Below are 19208 nucleotides of genomic sequence, written 5' to 3'. Positions count from 1 at the left end.
TTATTTGAAAAAAGTAAAGCTTTTTAAATAAAACAAACGTTATTAACATTCTACATCTTTATTATTCATGCCTACATACTTCTTTCTCAATATAGTGACCCCGACGACGAACTCGTTTCTGCTGATGAGAGACCAGTTTGTTAACACTGTCACTGTGGGATGTATCTTGACGGAGCCACAACCTCACCTCTGCTTGCAGTGCTTCATCACTATCAAAGTGAAGTCCTCGAACGCGTTCCTTAAGTTTCGGAAACGGATGAAAATCGGGTGAGACCAAGTCGGGACTGTACGGGGGATGATCATTGACAGAGAACCCAAGGCGTCGGATTGTTGCAGGAGTTCCAGCGCTCGTGCGCGATCGGCATGGTCATGCTGAGTAGGAGGGCGCTCCTTGTGTAAGCAAACTCTTCGAATTAGAAACTCGATTACAGTACGCTGTTTCTCATGCACAGACGTACTTATGTCACACACCACCACGTTATACGCTACGATTCGGAGCCCTCTGCATATATGTAGACATGAAGAATAAAGACATAGAATGATAACAGCGTTTGTTTCTATTAAAGAGCTTTAACAGTTTGCTCATAAAAATTCGGAGGAATTACTTTTCTTCACACTCCTGTATGTATCTGGCCTCAAATATAAAATTGGAGCTTTTCCCATTTCGGACAGAAATGAGAAAATTACTACTGAAATGCGCCTATCTGTAACTTTTCTATCAGTACCCGTAACTCTGCTTATGTATCCTGAAGTCCATCACATGCCCTATCTTTCGTAGCATTTACCCCATCGTATGGAGACCGCTATTTGACAAATTTTACTTTATTATTTAACTTTGTGGCCGGATGCCCTACTCCTTGCCATAGTCATCAGTTAATCTACAACGGAGAGAAGACGCCACTTGTCTATGAATCGAATGAACTTTGTTTGGTGTGTTACTGTATTTTATTTGTTTGTGTGTAGTGTTTCCTGAGGAAGAAACTAGTGTTCACCCTAAAACTTGCCCAAATGAGCGTGGAAAACAGCCTAAAACCAGTCTGGCTGGCCAGTTTACATTAATTATAGTTACTCTGGGTGGGTCCCATCCACATTTGGCTCCCCTACAAAGATAACACGCACCGTGCCAGACTATACGAGCAGGATAGGAGTCCATCTCGTGCATTTTTTGCCCGCCCTGAATTCCTCTCTTATGCCATTCTCGTGATCACAGAGAAGCACTTGCACCATAGTCCTTAACAATTTGCTGGATGTATTTCTCTCTTATCCTAGAATTTTTGCCCTCTACGACCTCCTCTAGTGTCACAAAAGTTATTCTCTGATGTCTTAACGACTGTCCTATCATCCTGCACTTTATCCTTGTCAATGTGTTCCATATGTTCCTTTCACCGCCGATTTTTTTTTTTTTTTTTTTTTGAATCGTCAGTTTTCCTACTGGTTTAATGCGGTCTCACACGAATTTCTCTGCGGTGCCAACCTTTTCGTCTCAGAATAGCAGTTGCAACCTACGTCCTCCATTACTTGATGGATGTATCCCAATCTCTGTCTTCCTGTCATTTTTTAACCTCTATAGGTCCCTCTTGTAGAATGGAAGTTATTCTCCTAGTAGACGTCCTATCATCCTGTCCTTTCTTCTTGTCAGTGTTTTCCACACACTCTTTTTCTCACCAAATCTGCGGAGAACCTCCTCGTTCCTGACCTTATCAGTCCACCTAACCTTCAACATTTTTCTGTAGCACCACATCTCAGACGCTTCTATTTTCTTCTGTTCCCGTTTTCCCACAGTGATTGTCTCACTGACATACAATCCATGTCTCACTGTCATGCAATGCTGCCCTCCAAATGTATATTCTCAGAAATTTCTTCCTCAAATTAAGACCTGAATTTGATGCAGCCAAGAGCCTGTAATATGAGTGGACGACCAAGAGCGAAATGCTAGGATTAAAAAGGATGTAAGACAGGGATGTAGTCTGTCGACCTGCTGTTCGATCTGTACATCAAAAAAGCAATGATGTAAATAACAGAAAGTTTCAGGAGTGCAATTAAAATTCAAGGTGAAACAATATCAGTGATGCGATTCGCTGATGACATTGCTATCCTGAGTGCAAGTGAAGAAGAATTACAGGTTGTGTTGAACGGAATGAACAATCTAATGAGTACAGAATATGGACTGAGAGTAAATCGCAGAAAGACGAAAGTAATGAGAGGTAGCAGAAATGAGAACAGCGAAAAATTTAACATCACGATTGACAGTCACAAAGTAGATGACGTTAAAAAAATCTGCTACCTAGGTAGCAAAATAACCAATGACGGACGAAGGAGGACATCAAAAGCAGACTAGCACTGGCAAAAAGGGCATTCCTGGCCAAGAGAAGTCTACTAGTATCAGACATAGGCCTTAATTTGAGGAAGAAATTTCTGGGAATGTGCGTCTGGAGCACAGCATTGTTTAGTAGTGAAACATGGAGTGTGGGAAAACCGGAACAGAAGAGAATCGAAGCATTTTAGATGTGGTGCTACGGACGAATGTTGAGAATTAGGTGGACTGATACGATAAGGAATGAGGAGGTTCTGCGTAGAAACGGAGAGGAAAGGAATATGTGGAAAACAATGACTAAGAGTAGAGACAGGATGATGGGACATCTGTTAAGACATCAGGGGGTTACTTCTACGGTATTAGAGGGAGCTGTAGAGGCAGAAAACTGCAGAGGAAGACAGAGATTGGAATACAACTGTTACGTCTGCCACAGACGGCCCCTGCCAGGCAGACTACACTCCAGACACTACTGTGTACCATATAACATAAACAAGCACTTGCAGGCGCAACCAAGAGAAAAACAATTCTTCAAAATAAACAGAACTTGCTAGAGACTAATGTGAACCTTTTTCTGCAGAGGTCGCCTCACAGACACAGGGTAAGTTGGAGTGCTCCGCCGACCTCCGCTGGCTTTATAAGGCAGTACAGCCAGTTCCTCACCGAGCTAGGACCAGCTCTGACGGACCTCACGACGCTCTTGATGAATGGTCGTCTACATGTTATTTGTTTTCTTTGTGTGTATATAGTGACTGTTCGAGAAGTGTAGTTCAGTTTCAATAAACGACATTATACTGAGTGTTCTACAATACTGAGTATTCTTCAACAAGCAGCAAATAATTGAGGACGTAGGTTGCAAGTGCTACTCTGAGAAGAAGAGGTTGGCACAGGAGAAGAATTCGTGGCGGGCCGCATCAAAACAGTCAGAAGAAGTCGAGAACAGGATCAATGTGAAACTTTTCTAAGGTTGTCGTTCCGCCAAAAAGAGTCATACGACTTCCGGTACTGTATCTTATACATCAGTGAAGAGGAACTTGGGGCTATAATGCTCCTTAGTTGTTTTTATTACTTCATATTTTATGCCTTTTCTTTCTTTAAATAGTTTTTTTTCAATTTGCTGTGAAGTTGAGCTACACCAAATGTTATTTTTGTCTGCTTACCTATTTTTGGGAGACCGTTTCTTCATCATCTATTTTATGTATCCTCTTACAGTTATCTGTATTCCTTCTCTCAGTATTGGAATGACATCTTGGATCTGGTGTTCGGTTGATCGATGTTAATGACAATCAAGAAGAGAAATGCATGTACACTCTCTCCTTCTCCGGAAAGACGGCAACTGAACTGAGAATACAGGCTGGGTTATTAACCCGCATGTAACCTATGGTTCGCCAACTACACTCCTGGAAATTGAAATAAGAACACCGTGAATTCATTGTCCCAGGAAGGGGAAACTTTATTGACACATTCCTGAGGTCAGATACATCACATGATCACACTGACAGAACCACAGGCACATACACACAGGCAACAGAGCATGCACAATGTCGGCACTAGTACAGTGTATATCCACCTTTCGCAGCAATGCAGGCTGCTATTCTCCCATGGAGACGATCGTAGAGATGCTGGATGTAGTCCTGTGGAACGGCTTGCCATGCCATTTCCACCTGGCGCCTCAGTTGGACCAGCGTTCGTGCTGGACGTGCAGACCGCGTGAGACGACGCTTCATCCAGTCCCAAACATGCTCAATGGGGGACAGATCCGGAGATCTTGCTGGCCAGGGTAGTTGACTTACACCTTCTAGAGCACGTTGGGTGGCACGGGATACATGCGGACGTGCATTGTCCTGTTGGAACAGCAAGTTCCCTTGCCGGTCTAGGAATGGTAGAACGATGGGTTCGATGACGGTTTGGATGTACCGTGCACTATTCAGTGTCCCCTCGACGATCACCAGTGGTGTACGGCCAGTGTAGGAGATCGCTCCCCACACCATGATGCCGGGTGTTGGCCCTGTATGCATCGGTCGTATGCAGTCCCGATTGTGGCGCTCACCTGCACGGCGCCAAACACGCATACGACCATCATTGGCACCAAGGCAGAAGCGACTCTCATCGCTGAAGACGACACGTCTCCATTCGTCCCTCCATTCACGCCTGTCGCGACACCACTGGAGGCGGGCTGCACGATGTTGGGGCGTGAGCGGAAGACGGCCTAACGGTGTGCGGGACCGTAGCCCAGCTTCATGGAGAAGGTTGCGAATGGTCCTCGCCGATACCCCAGGAGCAACAGTGTCCCTAATTTGCTGGGAAGTGGCGGTGCGGTCCCCTACGGCACTGCGTAGGATCCTACGGTCTTGGCGTGCATCCGTGCGTCGCTGCGGTCCGGTCCCAGGTCGACGGGCACGTGCACCTTCCGCCGACCACTGGCGACGACATCGATGTACTGTGGAGACCTCACGCCCCACGTGTTGAGCAATTCGGCGGTACGTCCACCCGGCCTCCCGCATGCCCACTATACGCCCTTGCTCAAAGTCCGTCAACTGCACATACGGTGCACGTCCACGCTGTCGCGGCATGCTACCAGTGTTAAAGACTGCGATGGAGCTCCGTATGCCACGGCAAACTGGCTGACACTGACGGCGGCGGTGCACAAATGCTGCGCAGCTAGCGCCATTCGACGGCCAACACCGCGGTTCCTGGTGTGTCCGCTGTGCCGTGCGTGTGATCAATGCTTGTACAGCCCTCTCGCAGTGTCCGGAGCAAGTATGGTGGGTCTGACACACCGGTGTCAATGCGTTCTTTTTTCCATTTCCAGGAGTGTATTTACCCAGAACTGCTCATTTTCATAAGATTATAAAATGCACTGCCTGACAGAAAAGTGAAACGCCAGAAGGGAACGATGAAACGAAATGAAACCTCACAGATTAAGGGGATATTCGTTGTTACTGAAGTGATTCCAAATTCGTGTCAAACTGAGAAAGAACATGGTAGTATGACCCCCTTCATCGGTATGGCGATGTACTTCCTCTAGTCTGGATGCATGCAGTGATGCTGTTGGCAAGGTTGTCATGAAGTCTACATCTATATCTACATCCACACTACGCAAGCCACCTGACGGTGTGTGGCGGAGGGTACTTTGAGTACCTCTATCGGTTCTACCTTCTATTCCAGTCTCGTATTGTTCGTGGAAAGAAAGATTATCGGTATGCCTCTGTGTGGCCTCTAATCTCTTTGATTTTATCCTCATGGTCTCTTCGCGAGATATACGTAGGAGGGAGCAATATACTGCTTGACTCCTCGGTGAAGGTATGTTCTCGAAACTTCAACAAAAGCCTGTACCTGTCCTAAAGTAAGCTTATCCACAACTGTTGGAACTGGTATTTGATATCGTGGATGTTGTCACTGGGATGTAGTTGACGGTGAGCTGGTCCAACACATATTTGGGACAGATCTGAGAATCTGCCTGGCTACAGGAGTACTTCAACATCACGCAGACAGTTTACAGAGACACGTACCATGTGTGGTTGAGCATTATCGTATTGATAAATGGTGGTACCTGTTGCAAGAGAGGTACCACATGATGATACAGAACATCGGTGGCGTCCCACTGCGCTGTCAGAGTTTGCCCACCCCTACCAGCTGTGAAGTCATACCCGATGACCGCGCACACCGTGACACCAGAAATAACACCGCTGTGCTCTTCAAAAATTGGTAGTCTGGGACGTCTCCTCAGAGCGCCGCCGCACTCGTCGACCGTGGTCATGCGAGATAGTGACATGCGGCGATCCATCGCTGAACACACTCGTCAGCAGTCCATGCTTCCCAGTCACAGCACTACTCCAAAGGCAGCAGTCTGTATTGTGATGTTAACGGCAGACTATGCACGGGACGGTAATTTCCTGTTGTGACTGACTGTAGCCTCCAACCAGTGGTGTGAGATGTCACGGACTGTTACAGGGAGTCCTTTTCTGGGACAGCAGGCGAAAATATGAAGGGGTTATGATGTGCGTGGTGCACAATACGGCGATCCATCTTCATTATGGATAGACGACGCCAACTGCAAACTTGATAACGAATGTATCTGCCCTCTCAGTCCAACATCACGTCACTGTCATGTGAGAATGCCCAACGAATCTAGATATTACACGATTCGGCCAGTGGGCCTACTGGAGACTCACAATTAGGACCTTTCAAAGTCTGGGACATTGTGATAACTCTGTCTGACACGAGTAAATTGCAATTTCATATCCTACTCAGTAATCACGCAACATGTGACGCTGTTAACTTCCCTTATGTACCCTATTGGTCCTGGTAAAAACACTAAACACGAACGACACTGAACACAAACAACGCTAATGCGCTCTGGTGGTCTTCTACCAGTCGCAGAGTGTTCTACATCTACATCTGCCTGGATACTCTGCAAATCAGATTTAAGTGCCTGGCAGAGGGTTCATCGAACCACCTTCACTATTCTCTATTATTCCAATCTCGTATAGCGCGCGGGAAGATCGTACACCTGTATCTTTCCGTACGAGCTCTGATTTCCCTTATTCTATCGTGGTGATCGTTTCTCCCTGTGTAGGTCGGTGTCAACGAAATATTTTCGGATTCGGAGGAGAAAGTTGGTGATTGAAACTTCGTGAGAAGATTCCGTCGCAATGAAAAACGCCTTTGTTTTAATGATATCCACCCCAAATTCTGTATCATTTCAGTGACACTCTCTTCCATATTTCGCTATAATACAAAACGTGCTGCACTTCTTTTAACTTTTTCCATGTACTCCGTCAATCCTACCTGGTATGGATCCCACACCGCACAGCAGTATTCTAAAAGAGGACGGACAAGCGTAGTGTAGGCAGTCACCTTAGTGGATCTGTTACATTTTCCAAGTGTCCTGCCAGTAAAACTCAGTCTTTGGTTAGCCTTCCCCACATTTTCTATGTGTTCTTTCAAATTTAAGTTGTCCGTAATTGTAATTCCTAGGTATTTAGTTGAATTTACGGCCTTTAGATTTGACTTATCGTGTAACGGAAGTTTAACGGATTTCTTTTAGTATTCATGTGGTTGACCTCACACTTTTCGTTATTTAGGGTCAACTGCCAATTTTCGCACCATTCAGATATATTTTCTCAATCGTTTTGCAATTTGTTTTGATCTTCTGATTACGTTATTAGTCGATAAACAATAGTGTCATCTGCAAACAACCTAAGACGGCTGCTCAGATTGTCTCCCAAATCGTTGATATAGACAGGGAACAGCAAAGGGCCTATAATACTGGGTTGGGGAACGCCAGGAATCACTTCTGTTTTATTCGAAGACTTTCCGCAGTTACTATGAACTGTGACCTCTCTCACAGAAAATCACAAATGAAGTCACATAAATGAGACGATATTCCATAAGCACGCAATTTCACTACAAGCCGCTTGTGTGGTACAGTGTTAAAAGCCTTCGGGAAATTTAGAAATACTGAATCAATCTAAAATCCCTTGTCGATATCACTCAGCACTTCATGCAAATTAAGAGCTAGTTGTGTTTCACAAGAACGATATTTTCTAAATCCACGTTGACTGTGTGTCAATAGACCGTTTCCTTCGAAGTAATTCATAATGTTCCAAAATCCTGCTGAATATCGACGTTAATGATATGGACCTGTAATTTAGTGGATTACTCCCACTGTCTTTCTTGAATATTAGGGTGACCTGTGCAACAATCCAGTCTTTGGGTACGAATCTTTCGTCGAGCGAACGGTTGTATATGATTGTTGAGTATGGAGCTAATGCATCAGCATACTCTGAAAGAAATCTAATTGGTGTACAGTGTGGACCAGAAGACTTGCTTTTATGAAGTGATTTAAGTTGTCTCACTACTCCGAGGATATTTACTTCTACGTTACTCATGTTGGCAGCTGTTCTTGATTCGAACTGTGGAATATTTACTTCCTCTTCTTTTGGGAAGGCATTTCGGAAGGCTGTGTTTAGTAACTCTGTTTCGGCAGCACTGTCTTCGATAGTACCTCCTTTGCTATCGCGCAGAGAAGGCATTGGTTGTTTCTTGCCGCTAACATACTTCACATAGGACCAGAATCTCTTTGGATTTTCTGACAGGTTTCGAGACAAAGTCACGTTGTGGAAGCTGTTATAAGCGTCTCGCATTGATGTTCGCGCTAAATTTCCAGTTTCTGTAAAAGATCGCCAATCTTGGGGATTTTGCGTCTGTTTAAATTTGGCATGTTTGTTTCATTGTTTCTTCAACAGTGTTCTAACCTGTTTTGTGTACCAAGAGGATCAGCTCCGTCGTTTGTTAATCTATGTGGTATAAATCTCTCAATTGCTGCCGATACTATTTCTTTGAATTTAAGCCACATCTCGTCTACACTTGAAATGAGTGGAGATTGTCCCTCAGGTAGGCGTCAAGTGAATTTTTATCTGCTTTTTTGAATAGGTATGTTTTTCGCTTAGTTTTCGAGGATTTGGGGATTACAATATTCAATCTTGCTACGACAGCCCTGTGTTCAGTAATCCCTATATCGGTTTTGATTCTCGTTATTAACTCAGGATTATTTGTTGCTAAGAGATCAAGTGTGTTTTCACAACCGTTTACTATTCACATGGGATCATGAACTAATTGCTCGAGATAATTTTCAGAGAATGCGTTTAGCACAATTTCGGATGATATTTTGTGCGTACCTGCGGAGTTAAACATGTATTTTCGCCAACATATCGAGTATAAATTAAAGTAATCACCAACAATTATCGTATGATTCGGGTACGTTTTTGAAATCAAACTCAAGTTTTCTTTGAACCTTTCAGCAACTGTATCATCTGAATTGGGAGGTCGGTAAAAGGATCCCATTATTATTTTATTCCGGTTGCCAACAATGATTTCTGCCCATACAGGAATTATCTACTTCAATTTCGCGACAAGTTAAACTACTTCTCACAGCAACAAACACGCCACCGCCGACCGTGTTTAGCCTATCCTTTCGGAACAGCGTTAGGTTCTTCGCAAAAATTTCTGCTGAGCGTATATCCGGCTATAGCCAGCTTTCAGTGCCCATAACGATTTAAGCATCAGTGCTTTCTATTAACGCTTGGAGCTCTGGTACTTCCCGAACACAGCTACGAGAATTTACAACTGTTATACCGATAGTTTCTGTATCTATGTTCTTCCTACGGTCTGCACCCTTCGTGACTGAAGCCCTCCTTGTGCTTTCCCGAGACCCTCTAATCTAAAAAAAAACCGCCCAGTCCACGCTACTCAGCCCCTGCTACCCTGTAGCCACTTGCGTATAGTGGACGTCTGAACATTCCAATGGAACTCGAAACCCAACGACCCTTTGGCGCAAGTCGAGGAATCTGCAGCCTACCCAGTCGCAGAACCGTCTGAGCCTCTCATTAAGAGCCTCCATTCAGCGCTGTACCAGAAGTCCACAATCGGTTTTGTCGACTATGCTGCAAATGGTCAGCTCTGCTTCCATCTCGCAAGCAAGAGTGGCAGCCTTTACCACTTCTGTTAGCCGCTTGAAACCAGAGAGAATCTCTTCTGATCCAAAGTGACACACATCATTGATACCGACGTGAGCAACCACCTATAGATGGCTGCGTCCTGTTCTCTTCGTGGCATCCGTGATGACTCGTTCCACGTCTTGAATGAGTCCACCCGGTATGCGCACGGAGTGCACATTGGTTTTCTTACCCTTCTATTCAGCCAAGTCCCTAAGGGGCCCCATAACGCGCCTAAGGCTGGAGCTCCGAACTATCAATAATCACACCCTCTGTGATTGTCCGGATGTTGCAGACTGAGAGTTTTCTTCTGAAACATAACAGGCGACAGCATCTGGCTCAGCGACAGTGTCAGACACTGGAACCCGTTTGTCAGACAAACCGAGCAGTCCTTACGTGCGGCCGCCTCGGAAGTCTTTCGCCACCTGCTACGCCCCTGGGCGACCTTCTACTCGACCTCATGTGAGGGGTCGACCTCAGTGCGAGCAGTAACTGGGCTGGCCACCGGTTAGGACCGATCAAAGGGCTCTGACGTGCTGGACTTCCGTTGGATCCTTACGGCCGGCCCACAACAGCGGTGCCCATCCACTGCAGCCTCAAGCTGTGTAACCGAACCCATCACAGGCTGAAGCTGAAAGAGAAGTGTCACCAACTCGGATCGCATCGGCACACAACAATCGCAGTCCATGTCCATATTAAAGACCGTGGGAAACTAAACTATGCGGATAAACGAACTATCGGCATGTGCTGCGCAACTCTACTGTAGACATCCACGAAAACGCAGGAACTGTGACAGATCTGTGGCTATCAGATATTAAAGAAACATGCAGAAACTCAAAAAACTAAATTATTGAAGCACGCAGTTGATATTATAAAATTCGCTCCTGGTTAGGAACTCGTAAATTTCACAGTGTAGATTACTTCCCTGCTGGTGCGTCTGTCTCGGCCGGCTGCTGATGCCTGACTGCTGCCTTGCAGGTCTAATCTTTTACATAACTGCCAATGGTGTATACATGAACGAAGTTACATTGAAATCTGACTATGTCTTCTGGGTGCTTCACTTTACTGAATTAACTCCTACCATCTTTGTATGCGGAAAAGGACAGAAGTATTAGAAGGTAGATTTTAATTTAACCACAACAATACAAAGCTTTACTTTCAAAAGAACTGTCTGGTTTTACAAGGTTACTTATTTGACATGCTTGCGCATACAAACCTCAGACACATTTCATAACTGCATTTAGGATCAAAGTTTTGATTTACCTTTTACAATCTTCAATGCGCCGTCCATCAAAAGCACGACAAACATCCAGACGATAACGAAACCTTTTGTAGCTACACTTCGTCACGAAGTGTCTATTGTCAACAAAAGACCCTGTGCCTCACGTGACAGTGTAAATAGAGGCGCTACATTTAAGCAAATATCAGACACGCATAATTGAAAGGACTACAGTTCTACCTCCAAAATACTTATTTATTCAGTACCACACAAATAGTCAGCTTCAAACGGACGTTGTACAATATCACTAATGTGTGAAACTCCTGGAACTGGACCTACATTTACTGTACTCCATACAAGTGCTAGCCCAGCCCGACAGCGCTTAACTTCGGCAATCTGACGGGAAGCGGTGCCACCATTGTGGCAAGACCGTTATGAACATTACTACATGCATACATAAAATGTAAGCAGTAGCCAAGTTTTAGTAAATTAATTAAAATTTATTAAATCTTTTATACGCATATACGTAGACTGAAGTTCCCAGATTTCTTCTTTTTGTATGTCTGGGCTATTCTGAGTAACTACTATAGAGAGTTTATTACCGTCTTGGACTTCTCGGGTCTACACTACTGGGCATTAAAATTGCTACACCACGAAGATGACGTGCTACATACGCGAAATTTCACCGACAGGAACAAGATGCTGTGATATGCAAATGATTAGCCTTTCACAGCATTCACAGAAGGTTGGCGTCGGTGCTGACACCTACAACGTGCTGACATGAGGAAAGTTTCCAACGGATATCTAATACACAAACAGCAGTTGACCGGCGTTGCTTGGTGAAACGTTGTTGTGATGCCTCGTGTAAGGAGGAGAAATGCGTACCATCACGTTTCCGACTTTGATAAAGGTCGTATTGTATCCTATCGCGATTGCGGTTTATCGTATCGAGACATTGCTGCTCGCATTGGTCGAGATCCAATGACTGTTAGCAGAATATGGAATCGGTGGGTTCAGGAGGGTAATACGGAACGCCGTGCTGGATCCCAACGGCCTCGTATCACTAGCAGTCGAGATGACAGGCATCTTATGCGCATTGCTGTAACGGAACGTGCAGCCACGCCTCGATCCCTGAGTCAACAGATGGGGACGTTTGCAAGACAACAACCATCTGCACGAACGGTTCGACGACGTTTGCAGCAGCATGGACTATCAGCTCGGAGACCTTGGCTTCGGTTACCCTGGACGCTGCATCACAGACAGGAGCGCCTGCGATGGTGTACTCAACGACGAGCCTGGGTGCACGAATGGCAAAACGTCATTTTTTCGGATGAATCCAGGTTCTGTTTACAGCATCATGATGGTCGCATTCGTGTTTGGCGACATCGCGGTGAACGCACATTGGAAGCGTGTATTCGTCTACATCTGCATCTACATCTACATTCATACTCCGCAAGCTGGTGTGTGGCGGAGGGTACCTTGAGTACCTCTATCGGTTGTCTCTTCTATTCCAGTCTCGTATTGTTCGTGGAGAGAAGGATTGTCGGTATGCTTCTGTGTGGGCTCTAATTTCTCTGATTTTATCCTCATGGTCTCTTCGCGAGATATACGTAGGAGGGAGCAATATACTGCTTGACTATTCGGTGAAGGTATGTTCTTGAAACTTTAACAAAACCCCGTACCGAGCTACTTAGCGTCTCTCCTGCAAAGTCTTCCACTGGAGTTTATCTATCATCTCCGTAACAACTTTCGCGATTACTAAATGATCCTGTAACGAAGCGCGCTGCTCTCAGTTGGATCTTCTCTATCTGTTCTATCAACCCTATCTGTTACGGATCCCACAATGCTGAGCAGTATTCAAGCAGTGGGCGAACAAGCGTACTGTCACCTACTTCCCTCGTTTTCGGATTGCATTTTCTTAGGATTCTTCCAATGTATCTCAGTCTGGCATCTGCTTTACCGACGATCAACTTTATATGATCATTCCATTTTAAATCACTCCTAATGCCTACTCCCAGATAAGTTATGGAATTAATTGCTTCCAGTTGCTGACCTGCTATTTTGTAGCTAAATGATAAGGGATCTATCTTTCTATGTATTCGCAGCACATTACACTTGTCTACATTGAGATTAAATTGCCATTCCCTGCACCATGCGTCAATTCGCTGCAGATCCTCCTGCATTTCAGTACAATTTTCCATTGTTACAACCTCTCGATACACCACAGCATCATCTGCAAAAAGCCTCAGTGAACTTCCGATGTCATCCACAAGGTCATTCATGTATATTGTGAAATAGCAACGGTCCTACGCCACTCCCCTGCGGCACACCTGAAATTACTCTTACTTCGGAAGACTTCTCTCCATTTAGAATGACATGCTGCGTTCTGTTATCTAGGATCTCTTCAATCCAATCACGCAATTGGTCTGATAGTCCGTATGCTCTTACTTTGTTCATTAAACGACTGTGGGGAACTGTATCGATCGCCTTGCGGAAGTCAAGAAACACGGCATCTACCTGTGAGTCCGTGTCTATGGCCCTCTGAGTCTCGTGGACGAATAGCGCGAGCTGGGTTTCACAAGATCGTCTTTTTCGAAACCCATGCTGATTCCTACAGAGTAGATTTCTAGTCTCCAGAAAAGTCATTATACTCGAACATAATACGTGTTCCAAAATTCTACAACTGATCGACGTTAGAGATATAGGTCTTTAGTTCTGCACATCTGTTCGACGTCCCTTCTTGAAAACGGGGATGACCTGTGCCCTTTTCCAATCCTTTGGAACGCTACGCTCTTCTAGAGAACTACGGTACACCGCTGCAGGAAGGGGGGCAAGTTCCTTCGCGTACTCTGTGTAAAATCGAACTGGTATCCAATCAGGTCCAGCGGCCTTTCCTCTTTTGAGTGATTTTAATTGTTTCTCTATCCCTCTGTCGTCTATTTCGATATGTACCATTTTTTCATGTGTGCGACAACCTATAGAAGAAACTACAGTGCAGTCTTCCTCTGTGGAACAGCTTTGGAAAAAGACATTTAGTATTTCAGTCTTTAGTCTGTCATCCTCTGTTTCAGTACCATTTTGGTCAGAGAGTGTCTGGACATTTTGTTTTGATCCACCTACCGCTTTGACATAAGATCAAAATTTCTTAGGATTTTCTGCCAAGTCAGTACATAGAACTTTACTTTCGAATTCATTGAACGCCTCTCGCATAGCCCTCCTCACACTACATTTCGCATCGCGTAATTTTTGTTTGTCTGCAAGGCTTTGGCTATGTTTATGTTTGCTGTGAAGTTCCCTTTGCTTCCGTCATCGCCATGCTGGCGTAACACCCGGCGTGATGATATGCAGTGCCATTGGTTACACGTCTCGGTCACTTCTTGTTCCCATTGGCGGCACTTCGAACAATGGACGTTACATTTCAGATGTGTTACGACCCGTGGCTTTACCCTTCATTCCATCCCTGCGAAACCCTATATTTCAGCAGGATAATGCATGACCACATGTTGCAGGTCCTGTACGGGCCTTTCTGGATACAGAAAATGTTCGACTCCTGCCCTAGCCAGCACATTCTCCAGATCTCTCACCAACTGAAAACGTCTAGTCAATGGTGGCCTAGTAACTGGCTCGTCACAATACGCCAGTCACTACTCTTGATGAGCTGTGGTATCGTGTTGAATCTGCATGGGCAGTTGTATCTATACGAGCCATACAAGCTCTGTTTGAGTCAATGCCCAGGCGCACAAAGACCGTTATAACGGCCAAAGGTGGTTGTTCTGGGTACTGATTTCTCAGGTTCTCTGCACCCAAACTGCGTGAAATTGTTATCATATGTCAGTTCTAGTATAATATATTTGTCCAATGAATACCCGTTTAACATGTGCATTTCTTCTTGGTGTAGCAATTTTAATGTCCAGTAGTGTAATATCTTGTCAGTATCTGTACCAAAAACAAGCAAAAATTGTTGAGATTCTCCATTCCCAGGATGGATGAACGATGGACGGAACCCTCAGTACGCTATTTCAACTCGAGTTAGGCATTTTTTTTTTTTTTTTTTGGACATCCTACCTCTTGTGTTCCTGTATAGTGTTGGGTCGTGCCAAATTTACGCTACATTTTCCGTAAAGTGCATGCAGTGAACTGGGCAATATAGAGATAAATCGATGACGTCTCTGCTTCAAGTCTCACTTCCGACAACGTAGTATCGATACGGGGGCACTGCCTTGCGTGTAGAGGCACAGAAGATGGCAGCAAAGCGCTGCTGGTGCCCTGGACTGGCGCCAGAAGCTGTGTTTCGCGCGGAGGCGGGTCGCAGTCGAACAAGCTGAGTGGCGCCCAGGGCTTCTCCACCCCCACCCCTCACACACACACACACACACACACACACACCTCTGACAGTGGGTGCCGCAGATGCGGGCAATGCCTCGCGCGCCGCTGCGTGTATCTTTCATGAGCGCCGCGCGGCTTTGGTGTTCGTCGGCACGCCGCCGTGACCTGGGAGACACGAGCCTCCCCCCACCGCCCACTCCGCCACCGGAGTTCTTATCCGCCGCCGTTATTGGCTCCGGCAGAGCGAGCGACCAACTTGGTGTCTCCCGCGCCGGCGGAGTCAGCACCGGCCGGCTTACGCTCCTCGCGCTGCAGCCCGCGGCGGGCGGTAAAAAGTTTTTTATTGCGGCCTGTTAGCGCCCCACTTCTTCCTGCGCCTCCGGCAGTTTCACTCCCGCACCGGCAATTCTGCCCCTTTTTGTGGGGCACTTTTGTGTATTTAGCGGAATGAACTGGGCCTCGGTCACTTACTTCGGCCGACAGTGTCGCTGTTTCCGCCTCGCTTGCCTAATTCGGGAGACGCGTGATTTTAAATTATTGCACCATAATGGAGACTTCGCATCGTTGTGTGCTTATTGGTGGTTAAACTGAAACATTTCCGTTTTAATGACACCAAGCACTGTCTATTTCGAAGTTGCCACTTTTACTCTACTGGCCATTAAAATTGTTACACCACGAAGATGACGTGCTACAGACGCGAAATTTAACCGACAGGAAGAAGATGCTGTGATATGCAAATGATTAACTTTTCAGAGCATTCACAGAATCTTGGCTCCGGTGGCGACACCTACAACGTGTTGACATGAGGAAAGTTCCAACCGATTTCTCATACACAAACAGCAGATGACTGGCGTTTCCTGGTGAAACGTTGAGTGATGCCTCGTGTAGGCACGAGAAATGCGTACCATGACGTTGCCGACTTTGATAAAGGTCGGATTGTATCCTATCGCAATTGCAGTTTATCGTATCGAGACATTGCTGCACGCGTTGGTCGAGATCCAATGACTGTTAGCAGAATATGGAATCGGTGGGTTCAGGAGGGTAATACGGAAAGCCGTGCTGGATCCCGACAGCCTCGTATCACTAGCAGTCGAGATGACAGGCATCTTATCCGCATGGCTGTAACGGATCGTGCAGCCACGTCTCGATCCCTGAGTCAACAGATGGGGACGTTTGCAAGACAACAACCATCTGCACGAACGGTTCGACGACGTTTGCAACAGCATGGACTATCAGCTCGGAGACCACGGCTGTGGTTACCCTTGACGCTGCATCACAGACAGGAGCACCTGCGATGGTGCACTCAGCGACGAACCTGGGTGCAAAACGTCACTTTTTCGCATGAATACAGGTTCCGTTTACAGCATCATGATGGTCGCATCCGTGTTTGGCGACATCGCGGTGAACGCACATTGGAAGCGTGTATTCGTCATCGCCATACTGGCGTATCACCCGGCGTGATGGTATGGGGTGCCATTGGTTACACGTCTCGGTCACCTCTCGTTCGCATTGACGGCACTTTGAACAGTGGACGTGACATTTCAGATGTGTTACGACCCGTGACTCTACCCTTCATTTGATCCCTGCGAAACCCTATATTTCAGCAGGATAATGCACGACCGCATGTTGCAGGTCCTGTACGGGCATTTCTGGATACAGAAAATGTTCGACTGCTGCCCTGGCCAGCAAATTCTCCAGATCTCTCACCAACTGAAAACGTCTGGTCAATGGTGGCGCAGCATCTGGCTCGTCACCTTGTCACTACTCTTGATGAGCTGCGATATCGTGTTGAAGCTCCATGGGCAGCTGTACCTGTACACGCCACCTAAGCTCTGTTTGACTCAATGCCCAGGCGTATCACGGCCGTTATTACGGCCAGGGGTGGTTGTTCTGCGTACTGATTTCTCAGGATCTATGCACACAAATTGCGTGAAAATGTACTCACATGTCAGTTCTAGTATAATATATTTTTCCAATGAATACCCGTTTATCATCTGTGTTTCTTCTTGGTGTAGCAATTTTAATGGCCAATAGTGTACATTGCTAGTCATTGAAATGGGACTGGGGCGGCATGTAAGAATCGTCAAATTGCCGAGAAGTGTACTACTTTCGTTACGCGGCCGTTTTTCTGGAGACACATACACATGCAAGTTCATAATGAAAGACCCATCCGATAACCGCGCGGAGTATCCGTGCGGTTTGAGGCGCCATGTCACGGACTGCGCGGCCCCTCCCGCCGGAGATTCGAGTCCTCCTCCCGCAGGTACGGGTGTGTTGTTCTTAGAATAAGTTAGTTGAAGTAGTGTATAAGTCTAGGGACGATGACCTCATCAGTTGGTCCCTTAGGAATTCACACACATCTGAACCCATCTGATCAAAATATTTAACTGATGTTGAGGAATATGGTAAACAGCAGCTGCTGTCTTCTTTTACTCTTGATTCCGGCTTGCATGCACTGTAGAAGAGAGAGAGTGCTGAAAGCATTCTGAAGAGTGGAAGAAACATGCGGATTGCTAGGGACAGTAGAGTCAGTCGCCACCCCTAGAAGGCCTACCGAGGCGAGATCAATAGCCCACCGGCCATCGGGTATGATTTTGTAATACCACGCCGGGACTTCCGGCGTTGTTCTGAACGAATAGGAATAGGATTTCTCGCGGTGCGAACTCCCGGGAAAAGATTTTACAACTTGGATATGAAGTGAGAAGATTCGCTTTTTAGCATTGAGTGCTATTGAGCGCAAATGTAGAAAGTTGACAGTTTCTACAGCAAGTACCAGGCGCCAGAGACAAAACACCTTGAAGACGTAATAGGGCTCTTTAGTATTAGGCATTTGAAAACGTGAGACACGGCTGAGTGTATTGGTTCTGGAAAATACAAAAGTGTATGCAATGTAAAAACCACCAGTATCGGCTAACGGGCCCATACTGCATACGCTGGCTCACTTCGCTCTTCACTTACATAATCAAAGAGAACAAACTTCCCAGACAATTCAAACTGTCGAAAGTTATAGCCACTCTCAAACCTGGCAAGCCTGAAGACAGCCCTGAAAGTTACCGCCTTATAGCACTGCTCAGTTGTATATCCAAAGTTTTGGAACGAGTCCTCCTAACCAGAATAGCACCGTTCGTCGAGGCTGCTACCCCTCCTGGACAAGTTCTTGCCCTAACTACCCATATTGAAGCAGGTTTTCAAGGCCATCTGAAATCAACAGCTGTCTTCATCGACCTGACAGCCACGTATGACACCGTCTGGTGACAAGGACTGATTACAAGCTACTGCAAGTTGTACGAAGTCCAGAGATTGTGGATCTAATATCCAGCAAGCTTAGTGAAAGGCAATTTGAAGTGTTTCTAGGCAGCTCTAAAAGCCACAAACGGAAAATGAATAATGGACTACCACAGGGATCTGTTTTAGTCCCATCACTATTCAATTTATACATTACTGATGTACTAACCACAATATCAACTAAATTCATCTATGCTGATGACATCGCACTGGTAGCACAGAGCAATAATTTCGAAGATGGTGAACGAATTCTTACGGTGGATCTGGAGAAGATGTCAACTTTCTTTAAGACCTGGAGATTGATCCCAAGCACAAAAAAACTGAAGTCTCTTGTTTCCATCTAGCGAATCGTGCTGCGAACTACAAACCAAGAGTTCTGCTCAATGGACAAACGTTGAGGTACAATCCTTTCCCAAAATATCTCGGAATCACTCTAGATAAAACCCTGAGCTACAAAGAGCACATCACCATGCTTTGTCATAAAGTTGCTGCAGGGAACAACATACTACATAAGCTCAGTTGTACCACCTGGGAAACCTCTGCTGACTGCCTGAGTTTAACTGGCATC

This window comes from Schistocerca serialis, chromosome 2 (genome assembly GCF_023864345.2).
Source record: "Schistocerca serialis cubense isolate TAMUIC-IGC-003099 chromosome 2, iqSchSeri2.2, whole genome shotgun sequence".
NCBI classification, from domain to species: Eukaryota; Metazoa; Arthropoda; class Insecta; order Orthoptera; family Acrididae; genus Schistocerca; species Schistocerca serialis.
This window is presented reverse-complemented; position numbering follows the sequence as displayed.